We start from the raw sequence: 10,160 nt of genomic DNA on the forward strand, positions 1-10,160 counted from the left end.
GGGGCGGGCCTGGAGGCGGGGCCAGAGGAGATTCGAGGCTGGTGATTGGCTTGAGGGCGGGGCGAAGGGGGAATTAGGCGCAGCCCAGGCTCGGGCCTCGGCTGCAGGCGTGGCCACGCGGAGCAAAGGCAATAGGGGTGGATCCAAACCCAGGGACCCGGCACTGGGCGGGTTGCAGGCGGGGCCGGGCTGTGATTGGGTGCGGAGCGCCGGGAGCTCAGTTGCTGGACAGCCGGGAGGGCGGATCTGTTAGTCCGAGGGTGGGGATCCGGTGCCCTCGAGGACAGAGCAGGAACCAGCGCTCTGAGCTTCTGTGAGTTGGGCGAGTTAGGTGGAGGAGGCGTGTCTTTGTCATTTGTTAAAGTTAATGAGTCCAATAAACTTGTTTTGGAATCTACAGAACTCGGGAGCCTTTCTGGACTGCGGTTTTCTCTGTCTTAAGGCGGTAAACCGCCTTCTCCCTCTGGGTTGCAGCAAATCGAGAAAGAAAAAACAAAGGCCGGGCCCAGGGGCTCACGCCAGTAATCCCAGCACTTTTGGAGGCCGAGGCGGGCGGATCACTTGAGGTCAGGATCTCGAGACCAGCCTGGCCAATATGGTGAAACCCCGTCTCTACTAAAAATACAAAAATTAGCTGGGCGTGGTGGTGGGCGCCTGTAATCCCAGCTACTCAGGAGGCTGAGGCAAGAGAACTGCTTCAACCCGGGAGGCGGAGGTTGCAGTGAGCCGAGATCACGCCATTCATTGCACTCCAGCTTGGGCGACAGAGCAAAACTCCATCTAAAAAGAAAAAAAAAAAGTTGATTTCCATCTTTACACCTTTGCCTAGGCTGTCTCCTTTAGCTGGGTGCCTTCTCATATCCATCCTTCCCCAACCTACCAGGAGGCATTCTTCTGCAGGCAGCCATCCTGGACTCCAATCTGGGACCAGGCAATCAGGACCCAAGGGAGAAAGGGAGACAGGGTGAGAGGGTGGAGAGGGAGGAAGAGGGGAGGGCGAGCAGGCAGGGTGAGGGGGTTGGGAGGGAAAAAAGAGGAAGGAGTTGCCACTGGACTTCTAGAAACAAAAGTGGCCACAATCTTATGACCTGTCTCTTCCATGGCCTGTCCACGTCTGGAGGTGGCCATGATCCCACATCCCACCCTCCTGTGGCCTGTCCCCACTGGGCAATGGCTGCAACCCTATGGCCAGGCAAAGGTGGGGTGGAGGCAGCAGTGTTTCTAGCTGAACATTTCAAGTCTTTCTGATCCTGTGCCCAGAGCCCCAACCTCGACTGGACATTTGAAGGGGCTGCCAAAGATGAACCACGAAGGCATTTTGTGTGGCCCCAGTGCCATCAGGCCAGGAGGCCCCAGCCCAAAGACAGGGAAGTCCCCTGACGCAAGACAGGGTGCTTGCCACCAACAGGCCGGTGTTTAGCATAGACCCCTTCCTTGGAACCTTGGAAAACATTTTGACTGGGCATGGTGGCTCACGCCTGTAATCCCAGCACTCTGGGAGGCTGAAGCAGGCAAATCTCTTGAGGTCAGGAGTTCAAGACCAGCCTGGCCAACATGGTGAAACCTTGTCTTTACTACAATTACAAAAATTAGGCTGGGTGCGGTGGCTCACACCTGTAATCCCAGCACTTCAGGAGGCTGAGGTGGGCGGATCACCTGAGGTCAAGAGTTCGAGACCAGCCTGACCAACATGGAGAAACCCTGTCTCTACTAAAACACAAAAAATTAGCTGGGCATGGTGGTGGGTGCCTGTAATCCCAGCTACTTGGGAGACTGAGGCAGAAGAATTGCTTGAACCCAGGAGGCGAAGGTTGCAGTGAGCCAATGTCACGCCATTGCACTCTAGCCTGGGCAAAAAGAGCGAAACCCCATTTAAAAAAAAAAAAATTAGCTGGGCGTGGTGGCATGTGACTGTAATCCCGGTTACTCAGGAGGCTGAAACAGGAGAATCGCTTGAACCTGGAAACTGGAGATTGCAGTGAGTCGAGATCATACCACTGCACTCTAGCCTGGGCAACAGAGCAAGATTCCGTTTCAAAAAAAAAGAACCTTGGTACACATTTTGTTCCAGCTCCCAATCCCCAGGCTGGCTGTTCTCCCTGGAGTGTCTGCATATCCCTATCTGAATGTCTCTCTTGTTGAGGAGTCATTGACCTGGAAGTCCTCCAATGACTCCCTCAGGGCTCCCTCCTGTCCTGAGACATGGGATATGATGCCCCATGTCCACCACTGCTGTGAAACTCAAGCAGGCCCTGCCATGGGTGTGCAACATGTTGAGGACACATAACGCCCACCAGGGCCACAGATACGCTGTATACACCTACACATAGGTCAGCCTCCAACGTGCCTCAGATCCACAGAACACACTACAAAAATGGGTACACATGGCCAAGAATACAGTCTGTCCACGCACAGACTGGCTTCCAAGGTGGGCCCCTCCCCTTCCCTCTACCCGTCACCCCGCCCCAGGCTTGAGAGCTGATCCTCGCTCCTCTGGCCTCTCTAGCCTGCTCCTAGCAACAGCCAACAGCTCTCACAGTTGCCAGGCAACAGGGAGAAACTGTCAGCCCCTTGGAGGCCCTGCTCTCAGTAGGTGGGCACAACACAGACCCCAATCTATGGAGGCAGGGCAGGATGCGGCCACTGGAAGGCATGGCCTTCCCCCATCCCAGGCCAGGTCCTGTGGTTATGGCACCCTTCCCACCAGTTAGCTGCTCCTTTCCAGTCCTATGCTCTTCCCAGGGAGTCCAGCAACCCTTGCTTCCACCCTGCTAGCTGCTCCCTCTCCATCTCCATGGGGTCCCCAAGGCTATGGCCAGGCCTCTGCTTGCCACTCCAGTCATACACCTCCCACTCCGGGGGCTCAGAACCCCACAAGGTCCTCTCCAGCCTGACTTCCTTGATTGCCAACCCCATGTCCACCACTGCTCTGAAGCCTCCCCGAGACATCTAGGCACCTCAAACCCACACTGTCCAGAACTGGGTACATCCCATCCCACTGGCCCCTGTTCCGAGGCTCTCCACCACTTCATGGTCCCCCCACCAACCACAGCAATGACTCCCCTCCCCTACCCCTATATGCCGCCAGCCTCTTCCCTACCTCAATTTCCCCTTCAATCTGTATTTCTTCTCTGTCACCACTATCTCCCAGCTTAGGACTCTAGCCTCTTCCTTGGCTCTCCTGATTCCCTACAATTTATCCTCCACATGGCAGCCAAGGGCATCCTACTGAAAGAAATCACATCACCTCCTTGCTCAGAAACCTTCTGTGGTTCCCCAATGCCCTAACGATAGATAAAGTCCCCACACACACTGGTTTGGACTCTGCAGCAGGTGGAGGCTGTAGGCTGGCAGTTGGAAGCAAAGACTCTGAGGAGCAGTTTGCAAACTTGCCAGCTACTTGTTACTTTGGACAAGTACCAGAAACTCCCTGTGCCTCAGTTTTCTTATCAGTAAAATGGGCCTGATGGTTACACATACCCAAAGCACAGGCAGAGGACAGGACTTCAGGAGGAAACATGTAAAACATACAGAATGTACATGGCACATAGGAAGCTCTCAATAAGGGTGAGGTGTTATAGTAGCGATTTCTTTTTTTTGAGACTGTGTCTCGCTCTATTGCCCAAGCTGGAGTGCAGTGGCACGATCTCAGCTCACTGCAATCCCTGCCTCCCGGGTTCAAGTGATTCTCGTGCCTCAGCTTTCTAAGTAGCTGGGATTACAGGCACCCGCCACCACACCCAGCTAATTTTTGTATTTTCAGTAGAGATGGGGTTTTGCCATGTTGGCCAGGCCAGTCTCAAACTCCTGATCTCAGATGACCTGCCCGCCTTGACTTCACAAAGTGCTGGGATTGCAGGCGTGAACCACCATGCGCCGTCCCCCATTTTTTTTTTTTTTTTTGAGATGGAGTCTCGCTGTGTCGCCCAGGCTGGAGTGCAGTGGCCGGATCTCGGCTCACTGCAAGCTCTGCCTCCCGGGTTCACACCATTCTCCTGCCTCAGCCTCCCAAGTAGCTGGGACTACAGGTGCCCACTGCCAGGCTAATTTTTTGCATTTTTAGTAGAGACGGGGTTTCACCGTGTTAGCCAGGATGGTCTCGTTCTCCTGACCTCGTGATCCACCCGCCTCAGCCTCCCAAAGTGCTGGGATTACAGGCGTGAGCCACCATTTTTTTTTTTAAATAGAGATGGGGTCTCACCATGTTGCCCAGGCTGGTCTTGAACTCCTGGGCTCAGGCAATCCTCCTGCCTTAGCCTCCCAAAGTGCTGGGATTACAGGCATGAGGCACCGTGCCTGGCCCAATAATAGCGATTTCTGTAAGGCTTTATGATTGTCTCCACTCAAGGGTCCACCTCATGTCCCTCCACGTGCAACACACTGGCACTCCAACCATCTGGCTTCCCTTGCTCTCTCCATCCCCGGATCTTCCCTCCCATCCCTCTACCCTGTTAAATTAATCCCTCCTCCCCACCTTTCATTCCCTGACTGTGAGCTGGGCCTCTCTGAGTCCCATTGTCCTGGGGCTTCCCCTTCCCCAGCCACATCCCACTATTCTGGTGGTGGGTCTATCCCACTCACATCCCTAATTCCAGGCTTCTTGCAGGGTGGCAGGTAAATACGTGTCAATTTAAATGAATAAGGCCGGGTGCGGTGGCTCGCGCCTGTAATCCCAAAACTTTGGAAGGCTGAGGTGGGAGAATCATGAGGTTAGGAGATCGACTATCCTGGCCAACATGGTGAAACCCCATCTCTACTAAAAATACAAAAATTAACTGGGCATGGCAATTCATGCCTGTAATCCCAGCTACTTGGGAGGCTGAGGCAGGAGAATCGCTTGAAACCGGGAGGCGGAGGTTGCAGTGAGCTAAGATCGCATCACTGCCCTCCAGCCTGGCAACAGAGGTAGACTCGGTCTCAAAATCAATCAATCAATCAATCAATCAATCAGTCTCTTCATCCTGGAGCTGGGAGCTGCTGCCCCTATGGAAATATTCATGTAGCTGTATACACAGACAAGAGAGAAACCAGTGGTGCCTGGGAAGGTCAAGAAGCTTTCTTTGAAGAGGTGATGCAGGGAGTACTAGAGGGAGAAGAACAGTGAGGAAGAATATTGCAAGAATATGGAAGAGTACATGCAAAGGAAGGGCAGTAGGACTGAGAGGCAGGGGTCTGGGGAAGGGCCAGTGAGAAAATCAAGGCTGAGAGCTGGAGAAACAAACCCCTTGCTTTGCAGCTGAGTCAGCTGAGGTCCAGAGTGGGCCAGGACCCAGTCACAGTCATTGGTGAGGTACATCGTGGGCATCCCGGTTTCTTCATACTCAGGAATCCAGGAGTCCTTTCAGGAGAGGTCATTTTGGGGGCAGAGGGAAGCTGCCTAGCCAGGGCCTCATGAGCACCGGAGGAGGTATGACTTGTCCCCATGGCCACCAGGCCCAGCACCACTTGGACGAGACCATAAAGGACAATGCAATGACATGAGGGTGGCATCTCAGCTGAAATGAAGAAGTGGCAGCTGCTGGCTCACCCCTACCGCCAGAATAGCCTTGGGGCTCACCACGGGCAGCACGGCAGGTCCAGCTTGGCCTGAGTTCCTATCAAGCAGTAGCCCTGAGCAGGGTGAGGAACGAAGACCCTCTCAGTGGGCTGTGACATGCTTGCCTGCAGGCTCCAGGAAGGGGAAGCTGCTAGCACTTCCCCAAAGGCAGTTTCGGGGTGGGTGTGCCTGTTCCTGCCCAGAGTCCAAGACCAGGTAGGACCCCACAGGGATGCCCGGAGTTCAGGATCCTGACCACCCTACCTCCATGGGTCTCAGGTGACAGGGAGTCCCCCGCCAAGGACCTGTGACCAACTCAATCACAGCCTTGCAGCTACTGCTTTTAGACCTGGGTGGCCACAGCTTGCTCCCTCCTTACTGCCCTGGGGCAGACTCCACTTCCTGGTGCATCTCCTGCGCTTTCCCCTTCCTGCTTCTTAGCCCAGTGGAAGTTCTGAAAGTGAAGTCAGCCATCCTGCCCTCCCTCCCTGCTCCCTGGCAGACCCCTCTTCCCAGTGGTCATCCACCCTCTTCACAGATCATTGGCTTTGACCTGGAGAATTCAGGCCCCAGCACCCCTTCCTCATAGGCATCTGGATTAGGCAAGGGGGCCCAACCTGACACAGGGGTGGAGGCTGGGGGTCAGTGCGGGAGGATCCAGAGGAAGGGGTCATCTGTTCAACCACTGTTCCCTGAACATATTGCCTGCCAATGTGCTGAGAACACTATGGTAAAAGAGGCAACTGGGCCCTGTCCTTGAGGAACACACACCAAACAAACAGGGAAATAAATTTCACCATTTCAGAGGAAATCAATAGGGTGACTCTACAGCCACTGGGAGGTGTGTGCAGGAGAAGACAGTCTGAGGAGGGGATCTCTGAATCATGTGGAAGGACCAGTCTTGTAACAAGCCAGAAGAGAGTGACGACAGAGGCAGCGGCAAGTGCAAGGGCCCTGTGTTGGGAAGGAGCTGGAGGCTCCCGAACCAGAGAGGAGCCCAGCCTGGCCACAATAGTGAGAGCAAGAAAACACTAGTGTGAGAGGGGACTGCCATGAGGCATCACGGAGGAACAAGCCACACAGGGGATTCCCAAGTCTCCAGGGGATGCTGAGGTAGGGGCACCAGCATCTCCAAGCCAGTGATCCATGCCTAGCCCTACAAACCCAACTGGTTCTGGCATTCAGGGTGCTCCTATATGACGGGGGAGGAGCTACCCAGGCCCTGCAGGGAACTCAGGAGCTCTCAGGGCTTTGGGGCCAAGGACTAAACTTAACCTCCCTCCTTCTCTTTGTCCTTGAAGAGTTCATGGTACAACCTGTCACTGTGCCTGTTGCATAGGCAGTCTCCAAAGGCCACCTACCCTGGGAAGCCCAGGATCCTTGGAGGGCCTGGGAAATGATAATCAATTCTATTCCCAGGAGCTACTGCTTTGTTCATGTTATTGCCTAGTCCTCCTTGCCATGCTTTCCAAAGGCTGGGGCTGGGAGTCTCTCCGGCGACTCGTTAGGGCTGTCATTAGCACTGCTTCCTGGAATTTAATTTAATGAAGGAGCAAAAACAGCCCTAATGAAGGTGATGCAACAGCAAGCAGCCAAGCAAGGTGCACCTTGCCAGCTGGGCTCAGGGGCTTCCTGTAGATTGTGACTAGGAGCGAGGGAGTAATAGGGGAGGAGGGACCTGTTGCGGGAGGGAAGCTGGTCATTGAGTTCTGGACGCACAAGCATTGCTCTGCCTGTACCGTATAAAGCAAATACTGTGACCAAGGCCAAGCAGACAGTTAGGGAAGTAGGCCTTGTCAGGAGTGACTTCAGGCTGTTGGAGAAAAAGCTTTTGAAAAGCCATCAGCCAGGGCAAAGGCCCTAACGTGAGGGCCAGCATGGCGTCCCATGCCAACAGGCTAGGTTGTGGGTTAGCACCAAGGGGCACAGGTCAGCAGGGGCCAGATCATCCCGGCCATGGGGCAAGAAAGTTTAAATTGCACTCCAAGTATGAAGGAAACAACTGGAGGGTGTTGAAGGCAGAATGACATCATCTGACTTTTTTTTTTTTTTTGAGATGGAGTCTTGCCCTGTCACCCAGGCTCGAGTGCAGTGGCGCGATCTCATCTCGCTGCAGCCTGTCTCCCAGGCTCAAGCGATTCTCCTGCCTCAGCCTCCGAGTAGCTGGGATTACAAGGCGCGCCACCACACCCGGCTATTTTTTTGTATTTTTGGTAGAGACGGGGTTTCGCCATGTTGGTCAGGCTGGTCTCAAACTCCTGACCTAAGGTAATCCGCCCACCTCAGCCTCCCAGAATGCTAGGATTACAGGCGTGAGCTACCGTGCACCACGCCCAGCCAACATGATCTGATTTTTGAAGTTCCTTCTGGTTGCTATGAGGAGTAGAACCTGAGGATACGAGAGATGGGAGGATAGGAGGTGGGCACCATTCGAGGGAAATGGAGTGAAGCCTGTGGGGACAGGGCTGTCCTGTCTCCTGGGAGAAGAGAGCTGGTGGGGGGGAGGGGCGGGGAGCAATTATAACGGGAGTGAGTTTTTGTTTCCTCCAGCAGGTTTGGGCGGGCTGATCCCCATTCAGCCTTCCCTCCAAATGGCTGTGGCTCAGACACCTAAAGATCGGTCTAAAGGGGCTCCCAATGTACTCATATCTGCTTTCCCGCCTTCGTGCACCTCTCTACCTCTAGGAAGCCTTCCTTGCCCTGCCCCGGGTCTTGGCCAGCGGTGGGCTCCCCAGGGACCTCACCAGGACGGCATTTTGCGAGGTAAAAAGACAGGAGGCCCAGCAGTGGATCGAGAGCTGCGCAGGGTGCAACCTTGCAGGGTGCCACCTGCCCTCGGCCCTGCCCACCGCAGCCCCTCCCTAATTCTTCTTATTTTCCCCCTTGTCCACTCCCAGGGCAATCTCCTAGTTCTTCACCTCCCCCAGGTTCTCTCACCCACGCCCCGCCCTCAGCGTCCTCCCCCAATTCTGGCCTCTCCTGCCGAGCCAAAGCCGGAAGCGGCCTCGGAGTGCGCTGCACCGCCTCTTCCGGGGCCTCTCTAGGCCGGAGCGCGGGATTTCGGTGGCCGGGAGAGGCCGGAACGGCTTCGTGGGGCAGCGGCGCCTCCTGGCGGGCCTGGGGTGTAGCGCGGGAGCCGAGGCCGACCTAGCACCTAGCCGCACACCGGCCCCCGCCTGGCAGCCCCTACTCACTGTGGCCCCCACCTTGCCTGGTCTCCTGCCTCGCTCTGCCTCCGGTCCTGGCTCCCGCCTCCGCCGACCTGCCACTCCTTGGCCGTCGAGGCACGGTCTCCGCAGGGCTGCAGCCGTCCCGCGTCCTCTTGCAACGAGCCCTCTGTGGCACCCCATCGCCCTTGCCCCGCGCGGGGCCCCACCTCTCCAGGGTCTCCTCCGCGGTAGCCGCCCTCGGCTCACCTTCAGAACGTCCCCAGTGATACCCGCCTTTCTGCTTCCTCCAGTCTAGCGTCTTCACACCCTCCGTCATGAGACGCTCCCTCCTCCCGCTTCCACTTCACAGCAGAGATTAGACGGTGATTTGGGTCATTCTCCCGCTGGACACCTCCGCTGCTTCCTGAGGGCGGCGTAGCTCCGCGTCGCCCATGCCAGCCTAGGCCCGCTGCGCCGTGGGGGCTCGGATGCCCTGCTGAGTTTGACCCCAGAGTCGTCGGGAGGATAGAGAGGAACTGGGTAAAACTTGCTCTCAGAACACATAGTCAAGGGCTGTTCTCGGGGTCCAGCCCCTTCCTCTACGCCGGGCTTCCCCCAAGGTCAGGCAGTCCGTGGGGGTCTGGCTGGCTCCCTGCGGTACACACCTGCGCACGATGCCCAGCGTCGAGGCCCTACCCATCCCGGGGGATCTCTCCCCTCCCGCCTCCCGCCCTTCTGTTTGCTTTCCTCCCACGGATCTGCCAGGAAGCCTTCCAGGACTGTCCTGGAGCCTCAAGGCTCGACCGCACGGCCATGGGTGACCGGCCATCCCAGCCACACGGCTGGGCAACGTGTCGGTGGGTCCCCGCGCAGCCAGACTCCGGCTGGTGACCGCCAGGGGTCAGCAGAGGCCTCCTTCTGCATAGCTCGGCGGATTAGGTGGCTGGCTAATCCGGTGTGTAGCCAGGCGGTTTGCAGATTTACGTGGTTGGGAAGTAGTTTTATGCTTTCAGATTTTTCCAGGGCTGCTCTTCTTTCTAAGTAACTCTCAGTCAATCATTACTGCTCCGAGTTGTTGGAAAGTCAGTTGCTGGGTGACTTTAAACTAGGGTCCAGGCAGACGTCTTTTTTTTGGAGACAGGGTCTTGCTCTGTAGCCCAGGCTGGAGTGCAATGGCCCGATCTCGGCCCACTGCAACCTCTGCCTCCCAGGCTGAAGCGATTCTCCTGCCTCAGCCTCCAGAGTAGCTGGGATTACAGGTGTGTGCCACCATGACTGGCTACTTTTTGTATTTTTAGTAGAGACGGGGTTTTGCCATGTTGCCAGCCTGATCTTGAACTCCTGACCTTAAGTGAATCCCAAAGTGCTGGGATTACAGGCATGAGCCACCGCACCTGGCCTAGGCAAACATCTGAATGGTCCCCTGGGTCACTCCACGGCTCCTTGCCATCCCTGCCTGCATCTTGGACCTGCTG

General features: G+C 56.1%; 1 protein-coding gene across 1 annotated transcript in view; it reads right to left on the reverse strand.

Annotated features, from left to right (window-relative positions):
* GNAI2 (guanine nucleotide binding protein (G protein), alpha inhibiting activity polypeptide 2) overlaps positions 1 to 5,443 on the reverse strand; it is a 29,592-nt gene extending 24,149 nt beyond the window's left edge. The window contains exon 1 of the mRNA XM_011993290.1: positions 5,223 to 5,443. The gene's annotated coding sequence lies outside the window, so the exon portion shown is untranslated. The remainder of the gene's footprint in view (positions 1 to 5,222) is intronic.
* Positions 5,444 to 10,160: the final 4,717 nt, after the last annotated feature.

This window comes from Mandrillus leucophaeus, unplaced genomic scaffold, assembly GCF_000951045.1.
Source record: "Mandrillus leucophaeus isolate KB7577 unplaced genomic scaffold, Mleu.le_1.0 Scaffold429, whole genome shotgun sequence".
NCBI lineage: Eukaryota > Metazoa > Chordata > Mammalia > Primates > Cercopithecidae > Mandrillus > Mandrillus leucophaeus.